The sequence below is a fragment of the Triplophysa dalaica genome, chromosome 5, assembly GCF_015846415.1.
Source record: "Triplophysa dalaica isolate WHDGS20190420 chromosome 5, ASM1584641v1, whole genome shotgun sequence".
NCBI lineage: Eukaryota > Metazoa > Chordata > Actinopteri > Cypriniformes > Nemacheilidae > Triplophysa > Triplophysa dalaica.
This window is the reverse complement of record NC_079546.1, coordinates 16,844,776-16,863,751: the sequence shown is the minus strand read 5'-3', so window position 1 is coordinate 16,863,751 and position 18,976 is coordinate 16,844,776. Positions and strand designations below refer to the sequence as shown.

Genomic DNA, 18,976 nt, shown 5'->3' with positions numbered 1-18,976 from the left:
CTTAGAACTCCCCGCATCCTGTTTATATGTGCAGATCCCTTCCAAAACAAATGTTTGGCCGAAACCAAATGGACAGCTTCCCTGTTATATCAACAAAAGGCCTAGTCTTTTCACTTTTAACCTTTGCTGTTTACTTAAACATGCTGGGTACGCCTCGTTGGCGCAGTTTGGCAGCGCGTCAGTCTCATAATCTGAAGGTCGTGACTTCGAGCCTCACACAGGGCAGCGTGGTGGGAAATTCTTTTGAACTGACAGACTGGCTCTATTAAGGCGACACATCTTTCCGGCTCCCGCGTAGGAACGTTCACGAGCGGGTGCTCCCTGGTGGTCTAGTGGCTAGGATTTGGTGCTCTCACCGCCGCGGCCCGGGTTCGATTCCCGGTCAGGGAATGCGCTTTTGGACACCCTCTGGCTGTATTCGTGGGACTTTGAAAAAACAATAACCTTTGAAGAGCAGCAGAGCCCAGGACTCTGATAGTGGGGGACTCCATAATCAGAAACATTAGCGGCAGGGATACAACTACGTGCTGCCTTCCACAAGCAACAACTTCTGATGTTAACAGGGAACTTCAGAATATTCTGATGAAACATAAGACTGCAAATCAACTCATCATTCATGTGGGGAAGAATGATATTCATAAAGAGCAGTCAGAACTCCTTAAGAAGGATTTCAATGAACTTTTTGAAACACTTGAAAGACTGAAAGTTCAAACATTCATCAGTGGACCTCTCCCAGCAAGAGGAACAAACAGGTTTTCACGGTTACTTGGGCTAAATACGTGGCTGCAAAAAACCTGCAATATAAAAGGAGTGAACTTCATTGACAATTTCAATCTTTTCTGGAGTCAGAGACAACTCTTTCATCGGGATGGGCATCACCCAAACAAACTTGGTTCAATAGTGTTAAAGGATAATATTTACTTCTCCCTCAATCATCCTTCTGCAGTTTGTGCCAATCCACTCAATCTGAACGGCACACACACATCTGGACACAGTATGAATGACCATGGGACTTCACTTCAGCAGCAAAATGGACATGATAACACCACTCCTCCACAACAACCTCTGCTCATGGACACAATCTCAGCTGAGCCCTGCCCACAGAGCTCATCACAGACAGACATATCAGAACTGCTTGAAGATTCAGCACCCAAGGACGACTTCCTGGAAAACAGCCAGGGAAGCCAGGACAGCATATCACAACCTCCGATAACAGCAGAGCAACGGGACCTTTCACCAGACACCTTTTCCCTCTCACCAGCCTCGCCCCTTCTGTGCTTCTCACAGAAAATGGAAGAACTGGTGTATGCTGGAACCAGACTATCCCACTCTTTTGCTGCAAGCCCCCAGATAACAACCAAAAAAAGACAGGCTCCATTACAACCCACTTCGAAGCCTGCAGCAAAGCTTGCGGGCCCAGCTCGCCCTACCGCTCCTGTGAGAATTCTTCGGCCTCTGCCACAACGCCAGGCCCCACACCTTCCTTCATCTGCTCAAGGTGAACCGAAAACAACTGATACCAGCTCTCAGTGATGTATGTCGGGTCCCCGTTTTGATAACAGTAACTTTCTCAAATGTTTACAGAACAAGCGGGAACCCAGTGTGCCTGCATCTTCCTCTATTGCTGTTCTATTACAAGATAGAAAGTCTAAGGCCTTCAATAGCCGTACTGCAAACCTAACTAATCTGGTGCCTATTACACGTCGAACTAATATTGCTGTGGGGATAAGTAAGACTGTTAAGTTAGCACTCCTTAACATCCGCTCACTTAAAAATAAATCACTTCTAGTCAACGACTTAATAACCACAAACAATCTGGATTTTATGCTTCTGAATGAAACCTGGCTAGAAGACAGCTGCAGTGCAACAATCCTAAATGAAGCAGCCCCCCCTAACTTTACTTTTATGAGTGTTTGCAGAGCTGCTAAGAGAGGTGGGGGTCTAGCTGCTCTTTTTAAAGATATCTATCAATGTAAGCAAAAATCATTTGGGAATTATTTGTCTTTCGAATATCTGGGTATTGTGTTAAAAGGTGCTCCACGCATTTTACTTATCATTATTTACAGGCCTCCAAAATACTCTCCAGCCTTTGCTGAGGACTTTACAGAACTGTTATCGACAATTACCTCAGAGTTTAACTGTTTTGCCATTGCTGGAGATTTTAACATCCACATAGATAATGCAGAAACCAATATGGCAAAAGAAATCAATACTGTTTTAAAAACTTTTGATCTTACTCAGCATGTACATGCACCCACACACAATCGTGGGCACACTCTAGATTTACTTATCAGTAAGGGTCTAAACATTTCATCGATTGTTATCAAGGATTTAGCACTGTCTGATCATTTCTGTATTTTCTCTGATATATTGATCTCTCCTGCCACTGAAGCTAGGTCTGTGTCTGTCAAGAAGAGATGCTTAAATGAGAACACTAGTGTACTATTTATGAAGGCTATATCCTTAACACCAAGCATATCTGCAGACTCTGTTGATTTTCTCCTTGATTCCTTTAACTCAAAAGTTAAAACTGTAATTGATGATATTGCTCCTGTGAAAGTCAGGAAGAAGAGTGGCAGACAAAAAGCACCTTGGAGAAACTCAACAGCAGTGCAAAATATGAAAAGACAATGCAGAAAAGCAGAACGCATATGGCGGAAGACAAAACTTGTAGTCCATTATAACATCTACAAAGACAGCCTACATGCTTTTAATATGGAACTAGGCAAAGCTAGACAGACTTTCTTCTCAAATATTATAAACAGTAATTTAAACAACACACGCACTCTTTTTGCTACTGTAGAGAGACTGACAAACCCGCCAAACCAGATTCCCAGTGAAATGCTCTCAGACAACAAGTGCAGTGAGTTTGCTTCTTTCTTCTGTGAGAAAATCAATAATATCAGAAAGGTGATCAGCACATCCTTGAGTTGCCCTGGGGTTAGACAGATAATCAAACCACCTGAGAAAGTTGTTACTATGTCTGACTTCAAAGAAATTGATGGCACAATTTTGGAAGAAACCGTACAACACCTTAAAACATCAACCTGTTCTCTTGACACCCTTCCCACATCATTTTTCAAAAGTGTGTTAAACAGCTTAGAAGCAGATCTTCTAGAAGTGGTAAATGCCTCACTTCTCTCTGGGAGTTTTCTAAACTCCCTGAAAACTGCAGTTGTAAAGCCCCTCCTGAAAAAGAACAATCTGGATAAGACCATATTAAGCAGCTATAGACCGATCTCAAATCTTCCTTTCATAGGCAAGATCATTGAAAAAGTTGTCTTCAATCAGCTGAATAAATTCTTATGCGCGAATGGATACTTTGACAATTTTCAATCTGGTTTCCGACCACATCACAGCACAGAGACAGCGCTCATAAAGATAATAAACGATATTCGCTTAAATACTGATTCAGGCAAATTATCAGTGCTGATACTACTCGACCTCAGTGCTGCATTTGACACTGTCGATCATAACATACTTCTTGACAGGCTGGAAAACTGGGTGGGGCTTTCTGGGATAGTCCTAAAATGGTTCAGGTCATACTTAGATGGGAGAGGTTATTATGTGAGTATAGGAGATCATAAGTCTGAGTGGACATCCATGACATGCGGAGTCCCTCAAGGCTCAATTCTTGCGCCAATCCTGTTCAACCTGTATATGCTCCCAATGAGCCAAATAATGAGAAAGAACAAAATTGCTTACCACAGCTATGCAGACGACACACAGATCTACTTAGCTCTATCGCCTAACGATTACAGCCCCATTGACTCCCTGTGCCAATGCATCGATGAAGTCAACAATTGGATGTGTCAAAACTTTCTTCAATTAAACAAAGACAAAACTGAAGCAATTGCATTTGGAAACAAAGATGAAGTTCTCAAGGTGAACGCATAACTTCACTCTAGGGGTCAAACAATTAAAAATCAAGTCAGGAATCTTGGTGTGACACTAGAGTCAGACCTTAGTTTCAGTAGTCATGTCAAAGCAATAACCAAATCAGCATACTACCATCTGAAAAATATTGCAAGAATTAGATGCTTTGTTTCCAGACAAGACTTAGAGAAACTTGTTCATGCTTTCATCACCAGCAGGGTGGATTACTGTAACGGACTCCTCACTGGCCTTCCCAAAAAGACCATTAGACAGTTGCAGCTCATACAGAACGCTGCCGCCAGGATTCTGAGCAGAACTAGAAAATATGAACATATCACACCAGTCCTCAGGTCTTTACACTGGCTCCCAGTTAAATTTAGGATTGATTTTAAAGTATTATTACTGGTATATAAATCATTCAATGGCCTAGGACCTCAATACATTGCAGATATGCTCAATGAATATAAACCCAACAGATCACTCAGATCACTAGGATCATATCAGCTAGAAATACCAAGGGTTCACTCAAAGCATGGCGAATCTGCTTTTAGCTATTATGCCAGCCGCAGCTGGAACCAGCTTCCAGAGGAGATCAGATGTGCTCCTACAATAGTCACTTTCAAATCCAGACTCAAAACGCATCTGTTTAGCTATGCATTTAATGAATGAGCACTGTTGCCAATGTTCGTCCGACTGTCTGTACTGTACTGTATTTTACTTTTATAAACTGTTTTAATTACTCTTATTTCTTTTTATTATTTTAATTTCTTCTATGTAAAGCACTTTGAATTGCCACTGTGTATGAAATGTGCTATATAAATAAAATTGCCTTGCCTTGCCTTTGAAGGTCTCCAAGGCTTAAAGAGACGCTTCCTTCGAGCCGGATTCGAACCAGCGACCTAAGGATGACCAGTGAGATGCCTACAGTCCTCCGCTCTACCAACTGAGCTATCGAAGGCCCGGATACCGTCTATCGTCTGAGCTATTTTTGGGCCTTGTCAGCGGAAGCCCTCGTGGCACGAAAAGGAGCTGAGGAGCAACGAGCCAGCCAGGAGTCGAACCTAGAATCTTCTGATCCGTAGTCAGACGCGTTATCCATTGCGCAACTGGCCCTCTTTGAGGGCACACAGGAAGAACGCAGATCGAGAACAGGCAAAGGGGCTGAAAGAACCCACGCTCTCTGGAACAAACCTGTGCCTGGTAATCAAGATTACTTGCAACTTCAAAGCAGATGTGGATTGGAACCCTTACACTGTCTGACTTAAATTAGCGCACGGCCGTTTCCATGTAAAGCCGAGCCTGGAGTCTCCAGTGTGACATGCAAAGCAATGTCAGAAGTGGGATTCGAACCCACGCCTCCAGAGGAGACTGCGACCTGAACGCAGCGCCTTAGACCGCTCGGCCATCCTGACAGTGTGGACGTTCGGCCTCTCAGCAATCGTGCACCCACCACTTTCGGAATGGACCCTTAAATGAAGCCGTTCAATGGCACACAGGCCATTTAGAAATAACGTACCGCAAGGAGCGCGATTCCCAGATAGAGGGGACCTTTCCTCCTCACTTTTCGACACTTCACTCTTCGATTTGATGCTTATTCATAAACCATGAGGTCTTGTTTCTATTTTTTGCAAGAATTATATATTTTAAACCAATTGCATTAATGATCAGCCTGTTAAGAGCATTTCCTAATGAACACTGTTTTAAATGGGAAGATAATTTAGAATCTGTTCTGGTATAAATGGCAGGGAACGGATAGATTTTTAGTAGCTTTGTCAGTAATTTGCTCGCGATGAATCCATTTAAATTGTTACACTTTGTTTGTATGTTCAGTAGATTTTACTTCAAAAAAAGAACATTGACCGCTTTAATTGAACAGCCCTGATTTATGGTAAGGGCTATGTGTATGGCTTCATTATCCCAAGGAGTTTCCGTCCCTTTACCTGTTTCATAAAAAAGTCAACCCTACAGTCATTTGAACTCAGTCCTGCTCCTCATGCGATGCACTAATTGCGCTTTAACATCTCATATGAAATTGATGAATCAGATTTAATGAAAAGTTTTGTGTTTTGTATTTTGTGGTTGTTGTTACTTTTATTTTTATAAAACATTGCATACTGAAATGTCAGGCTATTCTGTCACTGAAAACGGTCAGACCAGAGTTGCTCCACTGCGTCCGGCGGACGCTGCAAAAGAATTTAGTGGACAGCGATTTCCTATGTTTTCTCAGATTGCATCACAAGCATGGTCACAAGCAAGAATATCCATTCTTAGAACTCCCCGCAGCCTGTTTATATGTGCAGTTCCCTTCCAAAACAAATGTTTGTCCGAAACCAAATGGACAGCTTCCCTGTTATATCAACAAAAGGCCTAGTCTTTTCACTTTTAACCTTTGCTGTTTACTTAAACATGCCGTGGTGCGCCTCGTTGGCGCAGTTTGGCAGCGCGTCAGTCTCATAATCTGAAGGTCGTGAGTTCGAGCCTCACACGGGGCAGCGTGGTGGGAAATTCTTTTGAACTGACAGACTGGCTCTATTAAGGCGACACATCTTTCCGGCTCCCGCGTAGGAACGTTCACGATTAGGTGCTCCCTGGTGGTCTAGTGGCTAGGATTCGGCGCTCTCACCGCCGCGGCCCGGGTTCGATTCCCGGTCAGGGAATGCGCTTTTGGACACCCTCTGGCTGTATTCGTTGGACTTTGAAAAAACAATAACCTTTGAAGGTCTCCAAGGCTTAAAGAGACGCTTCCTTCGAACCGGATTCGAACCAGCGACCTAAGGATGACCAGTGAGATGCCTACAGTCCTCCGCTCTACCAACTGAGCTATCGAAGGCCCGGATACCGTCTATCGTCTGAGCTATTTTTGGGCCTTGTCAGCGGAAGCCCTCGTGGCACGAAAAGGAGCTGAGGAGCAACGAGCCAGCCAGGAGTCGAACCTAGAATCTTCTGATCCGTAGTCAGACGCGTTATCCATTGCGCCACTGGCCCTCTTTGAGGGCACACAGGAAGAACGCAGATCGAGAACAGGCAAAGGGGCTGAAAGAACCCACGCTCTCTGGAACAAACCTGTGCCTGGTAATCAAGATTACTTGCAACTTCAAAGCAGATGTGGATTGGAACCCTTACACTGTCTGACTTAAATTAGCGCACGGCCGTTTCCATGTAAAGCCGAGCCTGGAGTCTCCAGTGTGACATGCAAAGCAATGTCAGAAGTGGGATTCGAACCCACGCCTCCAGAGGAGACTGCGACCTGAACGCAGCGCCTTAGACCGCTCGGCCATCCTGACAGTGTGGGCATTCGGCCTCTCAGCAATCGTGCACCCACCACTTTCGGAATGGACCCTTAAATGCAGCCGTTCAATGGCACACAGGCCATTTAGAAATAACGTACCGCAAGGAGCGCGATTCCCAGATAGAGGGGACCTTTCCTCCTCACTTTTCGACACTTCACTCTTCGATTTGATGCTTATTCATGAACCATGAGGTCTTGTTTCTATTTTTTACAAGAATTATATATTTTAAACCAATTGCATTAATGATCAGCCTGTTAAGAGCATTTCCTAATGAACACTGTTTTAAATGGGAAGATAATTTAGAATCTGTTCTGGTATAAATGGCAGGGAACGGATGCATTTTTAGTAGCTTTGTCAGTAATTTGCTCGCGATGAATCCATTTAAATTGTTACACTTTGTTTGTATGTTCAGTAGATTTTACTTCAAAAAAAGAACATTGACCGCTTTAATTGAACAGCCCTGATTTATGGTAAGGGCTATGTGTATGGCTTCATTATCCCAAGGAGTTTCCGTCCCTTTACCTGTTTCATAAAAAAGTGAACCCTACAGTCATTTGAACTCAGTCCTGCTCCTCATGCGATGCACTAATTGCGCTTTAACATCTCATATGAAATTGATGAATCAGATTTAATGAAAAGTTTTGTGTTTTGTATTTTGTGGTTGTTGTTACTTTTATTTTTATAAAACATTGCATACTGAAATGTCAGGCTATTCTGTCACTGAAAACGGTCAGACCAGAGTTGCTCCACTGCGTCCGGCGGACGCTGCAAAAGAATTTAGCGGACAGCGATTTCCTATGTTTTCTCAGATTGCATCACAAGCATGGTCACAAGCAAGAATATCCATTCTTAGAACTCCCCGCATCCTGTTTATATGTGCAGATCCCTTCCAAAACAAATGTTTGGCCGAAACCAAATGGACAGCTTCCCTGTTATATCAACAAAAGGCCTAGTCTTTTCACTTTTAACCTTTGCTGTTTACTTAAACATGCTGGGTACGCCTCGTTGGCGCAGTTTGGCAGCGCGTCAGTCTCATAATCTGAAGGTCGTGACTTCGAGCCTCACACAGGGCAGCGTGGTGGGAAATTCTTTTGAACTGACAGACTGGCTCTATTAAGGCGACACATCTTTCCGGCTCCCGCGTAGGAACGTTCACGAGCGGGTGCTCCCTGGTGGTCTAGTGGCTAGGATTTGGTGCTCTCACCGCCGCGGCCCGGGTTCGATTCCCGGTCAGGGAATGCGCTTTTGGACACCCTCTGACTGTATTCGTGGGACTTTGAAAAAACAATAACCTTTGAAGAGCAGCAGAGCCCAGGACTCTGATAGTGGGGGACTCCATAATCAGAAACATTAGCGGCAGGGATACAACTACGTGCTGCCTTCCACAAGCAACAACTTCTGATGTTAACAGGGAACTTCAGAATATTCTGATGAAACATAAGACTGCAAATCAACTCATCATTCATGTGGGGAAGAATGATATTCATAAAGAGCAGTCAGAACTCCTTAAGAAGGATTTCAATGAACTTTTTGAAACACTTGAAAGACTGAAAGTTCAAACATTCATCAGTGGACCTCTCCCAGCAAGAGGAACAAACAGGTTTTCACGGTTACTTGGGCTAAATACGTGGCTGCAAAAAACCTGCAATATAAAAGGAGTGAACTTCATTGACAATTTCAATCTTTTCTGGAGTCAGAGACAACTCTTTCATCGGGATGGGCATCACCCAAACAAACTTGGTTCAATAGTGTTAAAGGATAATATTTACTTCTCCCTCAATCATCCTTCTGCAGTTTGTGCCAATCCACTCAATCTGAACGGCACACACACATCTGGACACAGTATGAATGACCATGGGACTTCACTTCAGCAGCAAAATGGACATGATAACACCACTCCTCCACAACAACCTCTGCTCATGGACACAATCTCAGCTGAGCCCTGCCCACAGAGCTCATCACAGACAGACATATCAGAACTGCTTGAAGATTCAGCACCCAAGGACGACTTCCTGGAAAACAGCCAGGGAAGCCAGGACAGCATATCACAACCTCCGATAACAGCAGAGCAACGGGACCTTTCACCAGACACCTTTTCCCTCTCACCAGCCTCGCCCCTTCTGTGCTTCTCACAGAAAATGGAAGAACTGGTGTATGCTGGAACCAGACTATCCCACTCTTTTGCTGCAAGCCCCCAGATAACAACCAAAAAAAGACAGGCTCCATTACAACCCACTTCGAAGCCTGCAGCAAAGCTTGCGGGCCCAGCTCGCCCTACCGCTCCTGTGAGAATTCTTCGGCCTCTGCCACAACGCCAGGCCCCACACCTTCCTTCATCTGCTCAAGGTGAACCGAAAACAACTGATACCAGCTCTCAGTGATGTATGTCGGGTCCCCGTTTTGATAACAGTAACTTTCTCAAATGTTTACAGAACAAGCGGGAACCCAGTGTGCCTGCATCTTCCTCTATTGCTGTTCTATTACAAGATAGAAAGTCTAAGGCCTTCAATAGCCGTACTGCAAACCTAACTAATCTGGTGCCTATTACACGTCGAACTAATATTGCTGTGGGGATAAGTAAGACTGTTAAGTTAGCACTCCTTAACATCCGCTCACTTAAAAATAAATCACTTCTAGTCAACGACTTAATAACCACAAACAATCTGGATTTTATGCTTCTGAATGAAACCTGGCTAGAAGACAGCTGCAGTGCAACAATCCTAAATGAAGCAGCCCCCCCTAACTTTACTTTTATGAGTGTTTGCAGAGCTGCTAAGAGAGGTGGGGGTCTAGCTGCTCTTTTTAAAGATATCTATCAATGTAAGCAAAAATCATTTGGGAATTATTTGTCTTTCGAATATCTGGGTATTGTGTTAAAAGGTGCTCCACGCATTTTACTTATCATTATTTACAGGCCTCCAAAATACTCTCCAGCCTTTGCTGAGGACTTTACAGAACTGTTATCGACAATTACCTCAGAGTTTAACTGTTTTGCCATTGCTGGAGATTTTAACATCCACATAGATAATGCAGAAACCAATATGGCAAAAGAAATCAATACTGTTTTAAAAACTTTTGATCTTACTCAGCATGTACATGCACCCACACACAATCGTGGGCACACTCTAGATTTACTTATCAGTAAGGGTCTAAACATTTCATCGATTGTTATCAAGGATTTAGCACTGTCTGATCATTTCTGTATTTTCTCTGATATATTGATCTCTCCTGCCACTGAAGCTAGGTCTGTGTCTGTCAAGAAGAGATGCTTAAATGAGAACACTAGTGTACTATTTATGAAGGCTATATCCTTAACACCAAGCATATCTGCAGACTCTGTTGATTTTCTCCTTGATTCCTTTAACTCAAAAGTTAAAACTGTAATTGATGATATTGCTCCTGTGAAAGTCAGGAAGAAGAGTGGCAGACAAAAAGCACCTTGGAGAAACTCAACAGCAGTGCAAAATATGAAAAGACAATGCAGAAAAGCAGAACGCATATGGCGGAAGACAAAACTTGTAGTCCATTATAACATCTACAAAGACAGCCTACATGCTTTTAATATGGAACTAGGCAAAGCTAGACAGACTTTCTTCTCAAATATTATAAACAGTAATTTAAACAACACACGCACTCTTTTTGCTACTGTAGAGAGACTGACAAACCCGCCAAACCAGATTCCCAGTGAAATGCTCTCAGACAACAAGTGCAGTGAGTTTGCTTCTTTCTTCTGTGAGAAAATCAATAATATCAGAAAGGTGATCAGCACATCCTTGAGTTGCCCTGGGGTTAGACAGATAATCAAACCACCTGAGAAAGTTGTTACTATGTCTGACTTCAAAGAAATTGATGGCACAATTTTGGAAGAAACCGTACAACACCTTAAAACATCAACCTGTTCTCTTGACACCCTTCCCACATCATTTTTCAAAAGTGTGTTAAACAGCTTAGAAGCAGATCTTCTAGAAGTGGTAAATGCCTCACTTCTCTCTGGGAGTTTTCTAAACTCCCTGAAAACTGCAGTTGTAAAGCCCCTCCTGAAAAAGAACAATCTGGATAAGACCATATTAAGCAGCTATAGACCGATCTCAAATCTTCCTTTCATAGGCAAGATCATTGAAAAAGTTGTCTTCAATCAGCTGAATAAATTCTTATGCGCGAATGGATACTTTGACAATTTTCAATCTGGTTTCCGACCACATCACAGCACAGAGACAGCGCTCATAAAGATAATAAACGATATTCGCTTAAATACTGATTCAGGCAAATTATCAGTGCTGATACTACTCGACCTCAGTGCTGCATTTGACACTGTCGATCATAACATACTTCTTGACAGGCTGGAAAACTGGGTGGGGCTTTCTGGGATAGTCCTAAAATGGTTCAGGTCATACTTAGATGGGAGAGGTTATTATGTGAGTATAGGAGATCATAAGTCTGAGTGGACATCCATGACATGCGGAGTCCCTCAAGGCTCAATTCTTGCGCCAATCCTGTTCAACCTGTATATGCTCCCAATGAGCCAAATAATGAGAAAGAACAAAATTGCTTACCACAGCTATGCAGACGACACACAGATCTACTTAGCTCTATCGCCTAACGATTACAGCCCCATTGACTCCCTGTGCCACTGCATCGATGAAGTCAACAATTGGATGTGTCAAAACTTTCTTCAATTAAACAAAGACAAAACTGAAGCAATTGCATTTGGAAACAAAGATGAAGTTCTCAAGGTGAACGCATAACTTCACTCTAGGGGTCAAACAATTAAAAATCAAGTCAGGAATCTTGGTGTGACACTAGAGTCAGACCTTAGTTTCAGTAGTCATGTCAAAGCAATAACCAAATCAGCATACTACCATCTGAAAAATATTGCAAGAATTAGATGCTTTGTTTCCAGACAAGACTTAGAGAAACTTGTTCATGCTTTCATCACCAGCAGGGTGGATTACTGTAACGGACTCCTCACTGGCCTTCCCAAAAAGACCATTAGACAGTTGCAGCTCATACAGAACGCTGCCGCCAGGATTCTGAGCAGAACTAGAAAATATGAACATATCACACCAGTCCTCAGGTCTTTACACTGGCTCCCAGTTAAATTTAGGATTGATTTTAAAGTATTATTACTGGTATATAAATCATTCAATGGCCTAGGACCTCAATACATTGCAGATATGCTCAATGAATATAAACCCAACAGATCACTCAGATCACTAGGATCATATCAGCTAGAAATACCAAGGGTTCACTCAAAGCATGGCGAATCTGCTTTTAGCTATTATGCCAGCCGCAGCTGGAACCAGCTTCCAGAGGAGATCAGATGTGCTCCTACAATAGTCACTTTCAAATCCAGACTCAAAACGCATCTGTTTAGCTATGCATTTAATGAATGAGCACTGTTGCCAATGTTCGTCCGACTGTCTGTACTGTACTGTATTTTACTTTTATAATTACTCTTATTTCTTTTTATTATTTTAATTTCTTCTATGTAAAGCACTTTGAATTGCCACTGTGTATGAAATGTGCTATATAAATAAAATTGCCTTGCCTTGCCTTTGAAGGTCTCCAAGGCTTAAAGAGATGCTTCCTTCGAGCCGGATTCGAACCAGCGACCTAAGGATGACCAGTGAGATGCCTACAGTCCTCCGCTCTACCAACTGAGCTATCGAAGGCCCGGATACCGTCTATCGTCTGAGCTATTTTTGGGCCTTGTCAGCGGAAGCCCTCGTGGCACGAAAAGGAGCTGAGGAGCAACGAGCCAGCCAGGAGTCGAACCTAGAATCTTCTGATCCGTAGTCAGACGCGTTATCCATTGCGCCACTGGCCCTCTTTGAGGGCACACAGGAAGAACGCAGATCGAGAACAGGCAAAGGGGCTGAAAGAACCCACGCTCTCTGGAACAAACCTGTGCCTGGTAATCAAGATTACTTGCAACTTCAAAGCAGATGTGGATTGGAACCCTTACACTGTCTGACTTAAATTAGCGCACGGCCGATTCCATGTAAAGCCGAGCCTGGAGTCTCCAGTGTGACATGCAAAGCAATGTCAGAAGTGGGATTCGAACCCACGCCTCCAGAGGAGACTGCGACCTGAACGCAGCGCCTTAGACCGCTCGGCCATCCTGACAGTGTGGACGTTCGGCCTCTCAGCAATCGTGCACCCACCACTTTCGGAATGGACCCTTAAATGAAGCCGTTCAATGGCACACAGGCCATTTAGAAATAACGTACCGCAAGGAGCGCGATTCCCAGGTAGAGGGGACCTTTCCTCCTCACTTTTCGACACTTCACTCTTCGATTTGATGCTTATTCATAAACCATGAGGTCTTGTTTCTATTTTTTGCAAGAATTATATATTTTAAACCAATTGCATTAATGATCAGCCTGTTAAGAGCATTTCCTAATGAACACTGTTTTAAATGGGAAGATAATTTAGAATGTGTTCTGGTATAAATGGCAGGGAACGGATGCATTTTTAGTAGCTTTGTCAGTAATTTGCTCGCGATGAATCCATTTAAATTGTTACACTTTGTTTGTATGTTCAGTAGATTTTACTTCAAAAAAAGAACATTGACCGCTTTAATTGAACAGCCCTGATTTATGGTAAGGGCTATGTGTATGGCTTCATTATCCCAAGGAGTTTCCGTCCCTTTACCTGTTTCATAAAAAAGTGAACCCTACAGTCATTTGAACTAAGTCCTGCTCCTCATGCGATGCACTAATTGCGCTTTAACATCTCATATGAAATTGATGAATCAGATTTAATGAAAAGTTTTGTGTTTTGTATTTTGTGGTTGTTGTTACTTTTATTTTTATAAAACATTGCATACTGAAATGTCAGGCTATTCTGTCACTGAAAACGGTCAGACCAGAGTTGCTCCACTGCGTCCGGCGGACGCTGCAAAAGAATTTAGCGGACAGCGATTTCCTATGTTTTCTCAGATTGCATCACAAGCATGGTCACAAGCAAGAATATCCATTCTTAGAACTCCCCGCATCCTGTTTATATGTGCAGATCCCTTCCAAAACAAATGTTTGGCCGAAACCAAATGGACAGCTTCCCTGTTATATCAACAAAAGGCCTAGTCTTTTCACTTTTAACCTTTGCTGTTTACTTAAACATGCTGGGTACGCCTCGTTGGCGCAGTTTGGCAGCGCGTCAGTCTCATAATCTGAAGGTCGTGAGTTCGAGCCTCACACGGGGCAGCGTGGTGGAAAATTCTTTTGAACTGACAGACTGGCTCTATTAAGGCGACACATCTTTCCGGCTCCCGCGTAGGAACGTTCACGAGCGGGTGCTCCCTGGTGGTCTAGTGGCTAGGATTTGGCGCTCTCACCGCCGCGGCCCGGGTTCGATTCCCTGTCAGGGAATGCGCTTTTGGACACCCTCTGGCTGTACTCGTGGGACTTTGAAATAACAATAACCTTTGAAGGTCTCCAAGGCTTAAAGAGACGCTTCCTTCGAGCCGGATTCGAACCAGCGACCTAAGGATGACCAGTGAGATGCCTACAGTCCTCCGCTCTACCAACTGAGCTATCGAAGGCCCGGATACCGTCTATCGTCTGAGCTATTTTTGGGCCTTGTCAGCGGAAGCCCTCGTGGCACGAAAAGGAGCTGAGGAGCAACGAGCCAGCCAGGAGTCGAACCTAGAATCTTCTGATCCGTAGTCAGACGCGTTATCCATTGCGCAACTGGCCCTCTTTGAGGGCACACAGGAAGAACGCAGATCGAGAACAGGCAAAGGGGCTGAAAGAACCCACGCTCTCTGGAACAAACCTGTGCCTGGTAATCAAGATTACTTGCAACTTCAAAGCAGATGTGGATTGGAACCCTTACACTGTCTGACTTAAATTAGCGCACGGCCGATTCCATGTAAAGCCGAGCCTGGAGTCTCCAGTGTGACATGCAAAGCAATGTCAGAAGTGGGATTCGAACCCACGCCTCCAGAGGAGACTGCGACCTGAACGCAGCGCCTTAGACCGCTCGGCCATCCTGACAGTGTGGACGTTCGGCCTCTCAGCAATCGTGCACCCACCACTTTCGGAATGGACCCTTAAATGAAGCCGTTCAATGGCACACAGGCCATTTAGAAATAACGTACCGCAAGGAGCGCGATTCCCAGGTAGAGGGGACCTTTCCTCCTCACTTTTCGACACTTCACTCTTCGATTTGATGCTTATTCATAAACCATGAGGTCTTGTTTCTATTTTTTGCAAGAATTATATATTTTAAACCAATTGCATTAATGATCAGCCTGTTAAGAGCATTTCCTAATGAACACTGTTTTAAATGGGAAGATAATTTAGAATCTGTTCTGGTATAAATGGCAGGGAACGGATGCATTTTTAGTAGCTTTGTCAGTAATTTGCTCGCGATGAATCCATTTAAATTGTTACACTTTGTTTGTATGTTCAGTAGATTTTACTTCAAAAAAAGAACATTGACCGCTTTAATTGAACAGCCCTGATTTATGGTAAGGGCTATGTGTATGGCTTCATTATCCCAAGGAGTTTCCGTCCCTTTACCTGTTTCATAAAAAATTGAACCCTACAGTCATTTGAACTCAGTCCTGCTCCTCATGCGATGCACTAATTGCGCTTTAACATCTCATATGAAATTGATGAATCAGATTTAATGAAAAGTTTTGTGTTTTGTATTTTGTGGTTGTTGTTACTTTTATTTTTATAAAACATTGCATACTGAAATGTCAGGCTATTCTGTCACTGAAAACGGTCAGACCAGAGTTGCTCCACTGCGTCCGGCGGACGCTGCAAAAGAATTTAGCGGACAGCGTTTTCCTATGTTTTCTCAGATTGCATCACAAGCATGGTCACAAGCAAGAATATCCATTCTTAGAACTCCCCGCAGCCTGTTTATATGTGCAGTTCCCTTCCAAAACAAATGTTTGGCCGAAACCAAATGGACAGCTTCCCTGTTATATCAACAAAAGGCCTAGTCTTTTCACTATTAACCTTTGCTGTTTACTTAAACATGCTGGGTACGCCTCGTTGGCGCAGTTTGGCAGCGCGTCAGTCTCATAATCTGAAGGTCGTGAGTTCGAGCCTCACACGGGGCAGCGTGGTGGGAAATTCTTTTGAACTGACAGACTGGCTCTATTAAGGCGACACATCTTTCCGGCCCCCGCTTAGGAACGTTCACGAGCGGGTGCTCCCTGGTGGTCTAGTGGCTAGGATTCGGCGCTCTCACCGCCGCGGCCCGGGTTCGATTCCCGGTCAGGGAATGCGCTTTTGGACACCCTCTGGCTGTATTCGTGGGACTTTGAAAAAACAATAACCTTTGAAGGTCTCCAAGGCTTAAAGAGACGCTTCCTTCGAGCCGGATTCGAACCAGCGACCTAAGGATGACCAGTGAGATGCCTACAGTCCTCCGCTCTACCAACTGAGCTATCGAGGGCCCGGATACCCTCTATCGTCTGAGCTATTTTTGGGCCTTGTCAGCGGAAGCCCTCGTGGCACGAAAAGGAGCTGAGGAGCAACGAGCCAGCCAGGAGTCGAACCTAGAATCTTCTGATCCGTAATCAGACGCGTTATCCATTGCGCCACTGGCCCTCTTTGAGGGCACACAGGAAGAACGCAGATCGAGAACAGGCAAAGGGGCTGAAAGAACCCACGCTCTCTGGAACAAACCTGTGCCTGGTAATCAAGATTACTTGCAACTTCAAAGCAGATGTGGATTGGAACCCTTACACTGTCTGACTTAAATTAGCGCACGGCCGTTTCCATGTAAAGCCGAGCCTGGAGTCTCCAGTGTGACAGGCAAAGCAATGTCAGAAGTGGGATTCGAACCCACGCCTCCAGAGGAGACTGCGACCTGAACGCAGCGCCTTAGACCGCTCGGCCATCCTGACAGTGTGGGCGTTCGGCCTCTCAGCAATCGTGCACCCACCACTTTCGGAATGGACCCTTAAATGCAGCCGTTCAATGGCACACAGGCCATTTAGAAATAACGTACCGCAAGGAGCGCGATTCCCAGATAGAGGGGACCTTTCCTCCTCACTTTTCGACACTTCACTCTTCGATTTGATGCTTATTCATAAACCATGAGGTCTTGTTTCTATTTTTTGCGAGAATTATATATTTTAAACCAATTGCATTAATGATCAGCCTGTTAAGAGCATTTCCTAATGAACACTGTTTTAATTGGGAAGATAATTAAGAATCTGTTCTGGTATAAATGGCAGGGAACGGATGCATTTTTAGTAGCTTTGTCAGTAATTTGCTCGCGATGAATCCATTTAAATTGTTACACTTTGTTTGTATGTTCAGTAGATTTTACTTCAAAAAAAGAACATTGACCGCTTTAATTGAACAGCCCTGATTTATGGTAAGGGCTATGTGTATGGCTTCATTATCCCAAGGAGTTTCCGTCCCTTTACCTGTTTCATAAAAAAGTGAACCCTACAGTCATTTAAACTAAGTCCTGCTCCTCATGCGATGCACTAATTGCGCTTTCACAACTCATATGAAATTGATGAATCAGATTTAATGAAAAAATTTGTGTTTTGTATTTTGTGGATGTTGTTACTTTTATTTTTATAAAACATTGCATACTGAAATGTCAGGCTATTCTGTCACTGAAAACGGTCAGACCAGAGTTGCTCCACTGCGTCCGGCGGACGCTGCAAAAGAATTTAGCGGACAGCGATTTCCTATGTTTTCTCAGATTGCATCACAAGCATGGTCACAAGCAAGAATATCCATTCTTAGAACTCCCCGCAGCCTGTTTATATGTGCAGTTCCCTTCCAAAACAAATGTTTGGCCGAAACCAAATGGACAGCTTCCCTGTTATATCAACAAAAGGCCTAGTCTTTTCACTTTTAACCTTTGCTGTTTACTTAAACATGCCGTGGTACGCCTCGTTGGCGCAGTTTGGCAGCGCGTCAGTCTCATAATCTGAAGGTCGTGAGTTCGAGCCTCACACGGGGCAGCGTGGTGGGAAATTCTTTTGAACTGACAGACTGGCTCTATTAAGGCGACACATCTTTCCGGCTCCCGCGTAGGAACGTTCACGAGCGGGTGCTCCCTGGTGGTCTAGTGGCTAGGATTCGGCGCTCTCACCGCCGCGGCCCGGGTTCGATTCCCGGTCAGGGAATGTGCTTTTGGACGCCCTCTGGCTGTTTTCGTGGGACTTTGAAAACAATAGCCTTTGAAGGTCTCCAAGGCTTAAAGAGACGCTTCCTTCGAGCCGGATTCGAACCAGCGACCTAAGGATGACCAGTGAGATGCCTACAGTCCTCCGCTCTACCAACTGAGCTATCGAAGGCCCGGATACCGTCTATCGTCTGAGCTATTTTTGGGCCTTGTCAGCGGAAGCCCTCGTGGCACGAAAAGGAGCTGAGGGGCAACGAGCAAGCCAGGAGTCGAACCTAGAATCTTCTGATCCGTAGTCAGACGCGTTATCCATTGCGCCACTGGCCCTCTTTGAGGGCACACAGGAAGAACGCAGATCGAGAACAGGCAAAGGGGCTGACAGAACCCATGCTCTCTGGAACAAACCTGTGCCTGGTAATCAAGATTACTTGCAACTTCAAAGCAGATGTGGATTGGAACCCTTACACTGTCTGACTTAAATTAGCGCACGGCCGTTTCCATGTAAAGCCGAGCCAGGAGTCTCCAGTGTGAAATGCAAAGCAATGTCAGAAGTGGGATTCGAACCCACCCCTCCAGAGGAGATTGTGACCTGATCGCTCGGCCATCCTGACAGTGGGGGCCTTCGGCCTCTCAGCAATCGTGCACCCACGACTTTCGGAATGGACCCTCGTTCCTTGGGGGGGATGTGCTTTAAACTA

The 18,976-nt window shown here is 44.3% G+C and overlaps 29 non-coding genes across 29 annotated transcripts; 12 read left to right on the top strand and 17 right to left on the bottom strand.

Annotated features, from left to right (window-relative positions):
* The first annotated feature begins 151 nt into the window (after nt 1–151).
* Nucleotides 152–225, top strand: trnam-cau (transfer RNA methionine (anticodon CAU)). Its single transcript has one exon. It is a non-coding gene; the product is annotated as a tRNA-Met (tRNA).
* A 93-nt stretch (nt 226–318) lies between these two features.
* trnae-cuc (transfer RNA glutamic acid (anticodon CUC)) lies at nt 319–390 on the top strand. The gene has a single exon. It is a non-coding gene; the product is annotated as a tRNA-Glu (tRNA).
* A 4,357-nt stretch (nt 391–4,747) lies between these two features.
* trnay-gua (transfer RNA tyrosine (anticodon GUA)) lies at nt 4,748–4,834 on the bottom strand. The gene is given in 2 exon segments: nt 4,748–4,783; nt 4,798–4,834. It is a non-coding gene; the product is annotated as a tRNA-Tyr (tRNA).
* An 82-nt stretch (nt 4,835–4,916) lies between these two features.
* trnar-acg (transfer RNA arginine (anticodon ACG)) lies at nt 4,917–4,989 on the bottom strand. Its single transcript has one exon. It is a non-coding gene; the product is annotated as a tRNA-Arg (tRNA).
* A 216-nt stretch (nt 4,990–5,205) lies between these two features.
* On the bottom strand, nt 5,206–5,288 carry trnal-cag (transfer RNA leucine (anticodon CAG)). Its single transcript has one exon. It is a non-coding gene; the product is annotated as a tRNA-Leu (tRNA).
* Nucleotides 5,289–6,294: 1,006 nt separating this feature from the next.
* On the top strand, nt 6,295–6,368 carry trnam-cau (transfer RNA methionine (anticodon CAU)). The gene has a single exon. It is a non-coding gene; the product is annotated as a tRNA-Met (tRNA).
* Nucleotides 6,369–6,461: 93 nt separating this feature from the next.
* trnae-cuc (transfer RNA glutamic acid (anticodon CUC)) lies at nt 6,462–6,533 on the top strand. The gene has a single exon. It is a non-coding gene; the product is annotated as a tRNA-Glu (tRNA).
* An 86-nt stretch (nt 6,534–6,619) lies between these two features.
* Nucleotides 6,620–6,706, bottom strand: trnay-gua (transfer RNA tyrosine (anticodon GUA)). Its single transcript is given in 2 exon segments — nt 6,620–6,655; nt 6,670–6,706. It is a non-coding gene; the product is annotated as a tRNA-Tyr (tRNA).
* Nucleotides 6,707–6,788: 82 nt separating this feature from the next.
* On the bottom strand, nt 6,789–6,861 carry trnar-acg (transfer RNA arginine (anticodon ACG)). The gene has a single exon. It is a non-coding gene; the product is annotated as a tRNA-Arg (tRNA).
* A 216-nt stretch (nt 6,862–7,077) lies between these two features.
* Nucleotides 7,078–7,160, bottom strand: trnal-cag (transfer RNA leucine (anticodon CAG)). The gene has a single exon. It is a non-coding gene; the product is annotated as a tRNA-Leu (tRNA).
* Nucleotides 7,161–8,165: 1,005 nt separating this feature from the next.
* On the top strand, nt 8,166–8,239 carry trnam-cau (transfer RNA methionine (anticodon CAU)). Its single transcript has one exon. It is a non-coding gene; the product is annotated as a tRNA-Met (tRNA).
* Nucleotides 8,240–8,332: 93 nt separating this feature from the next.
* On the top strand, nt 8,333–8,404 carry trnae-cuc (transfer RNA glutamic acid (anticodon CUC)). Its single transcript has one exon. It is a non-coding gene; the product is annotated as a tRNA-Glu (tRNA).
* A 4,347-nt stretch (nt 8,405–12,751) lies between these two features.
* Nucleotides 12,752–12,838, bottom strand: trnay-gua (transfer RNA tyrosine (anticodon GUA)). The gene is given in 2 exon segments: nt 12,752–12,787; nt 12,802–12,838. It is a non-coding gene; the product is annotated as a tRNA-Tyr (tRNA).
* An 82-nt stretch (nt 12,839–12,920) lies between these two features.
* Nucleotides 12,921–12,993, bottom strand: trnar-acg (transfer RNA arginine (anticodon ACG)). The gene has a single exon. It is a non-coding gene; the product is annotated as a tRNA-Arg (tRNA).
* A 216-nt stretch (nt 12,994–13,209) lies between these two features.
* Nucleotides 13,210–13,292, bottom strand: trnal-cag (transfer RNA leucine (anticodon CAG)). Its single transcript has one exon. It is a non-coding gene; the product is annotated as a tRNA-Leu (tRNA).
* A 1,005-nt stretch (nt 13,293–14,297) lies between these two features.
* Nucleotides 14,298–14,371, top strand: trnam-cau (transfer RNA methionine (anticodon CAU)). Its single transcript has one exon. It is a non-coding gene; the product is annotated as a tRNA-Met (tRNA).
* Nucleotides 14,372–14,464: 93 nt separating this feature from the next.
* trnae-cuc (transfer RNA glutamic acid (anticodon CUC)) lies at nt 14,465–14,536 on the top strand. The gene has a single exon. It is a non-coding gene; the product is annotated as a tRNA-Glu (tRNA).
* An 86-nt stretch (nt 14,537–14,622) lies between these two features.
* Nucleotides 14,623–14,709, bottom strand: trnay-gua (transfer RNA tyrosine (anticodon GUA)). Its single transcript is given in 2 exon segments — nt 14,623–14,658; nt 14,673–14,709. It is a non-coding gene; the product is annotated as a tRNA-Tyr (tRNA).
* An 82-nt stretch (nt 14,710–14,791) lies between these two features.
* On the bottom strand, nt 14,792–14,864 carry trnar-acg (transfer RNA arginine (anticodon ACG)). Its single transcript has one exon. It is a non-coding gene; the product is annotated as a tRNA-Arg (tRNA).
* Nucleotides 14,865–15,080: 216 nt separating this feature from the next.
* On the bottom strand, nt 15,081–15,163 carry trnal-cag (transfer RNA leucine (anticodon CAG)). Its single transcript has one exon. It is a non-coding gene; the product is annotated as a tRNA-Leu (tRNA).
* A 1,005-nt stretch (nt 15,164–16,168) lies between these two features.
* On the top strand, nt 16,169–16,242 carry trnam-cau (transfer RNA methionine (anticodon CAU)). Its single transcript has one exon. It is a non-coding gene; the product is annotated as a tRNA-Met (tRNA).
* Nucleotides 16,243–16,335: 93 nt separating this feature from the next.
* Nucleotides 16,336–16,407, top strand: trnae-cuc (transfer RNA glutamic acid (anticodon CUC)). The gene has a single exon. It is a non-coding gene; the product is annotated as a tRNA-Glu (tRNA).
* Nucleotides 16,408–16,493: 86 nt separating this feature from the next.
* trnay-gua (transfer RNA tyrosine (anticodon GUA)) lies at nt 16,494–16,580 on the bottom strand. Its single transcript is given in 2 exon segments — nt 16,494–16,529; nt 16,544–16,580. It is a non-coding gene; the product is annotated as a tRNA-Tyr (tRNA).
* Nucleotides 16,581–16,662: 82 nt separating this feature from the next.
* On the bottom strand, nt 16,663–16,735 carry trnar-acg (transfer RNA arginine (anticodon ACG)). The gene has a single exon. It is a non-coding gene; the product is annotated as a tRNA-Arg (tRNA).
* Nucleotides 16,736–16,951: 216 nt separating this feature from the next.
* On the bottom strand, nt 16,952–17,034 carry trnal-cag (transfer RNA leucine (anticodon CAG)). The gene has a single exon. It is a non-coding gene; the product is annotated as a tRNA-Leu (tRNA).
* Nucleotides 17,035–18,040: 1,006 nt separating this feature from the next.
* On the top strand, nt 18,041–18,114 carry trnam-cau (transfer RNA methionine (anticodon CAU)). Its single transcript has one exon. It is a non-coding gene; the product is annotated as a tRNA-Met (tRNA).
* A 93-nt stretch (nt 18,115–18,207) lies between these two features.
* On the top strand, nt 18,208–18,279 carry trnae-cuc (transfer RNA glutamic acid (anticodon CUC)). Its single transcript has one exon. It is a non-coding gene; the product is annotated as a tRNA-Glu (tRNA).
* An 84-nt stretch (nt 18,280–18,363) lies between these two features.
* On the bottom strand, nt 18,364–18,450 carry trnay-gua (transfer RNA tyrosine (anticodon GUA)). Its single transcript is given in 2 exon segments — nt 18,364–18,399; nt 18,414–18,450. It is a non-coding gene; the product is annotated as a tRNA-Tyr (tRNA).
* Nucleotides 18,451–18,532: 82 nt separating this feature from the next.
* Nucleotides 18,533–18,605, bottom strand: trnar-acg (transfer RNA arginine (anticodon ACG)). The gene has a single exon. It is a non-coding gene; the product is annotated as a tRNA-Arg (tRNA).
* Nucleotides 18,606–18,976: the final 371 nt, after the last annotated feature.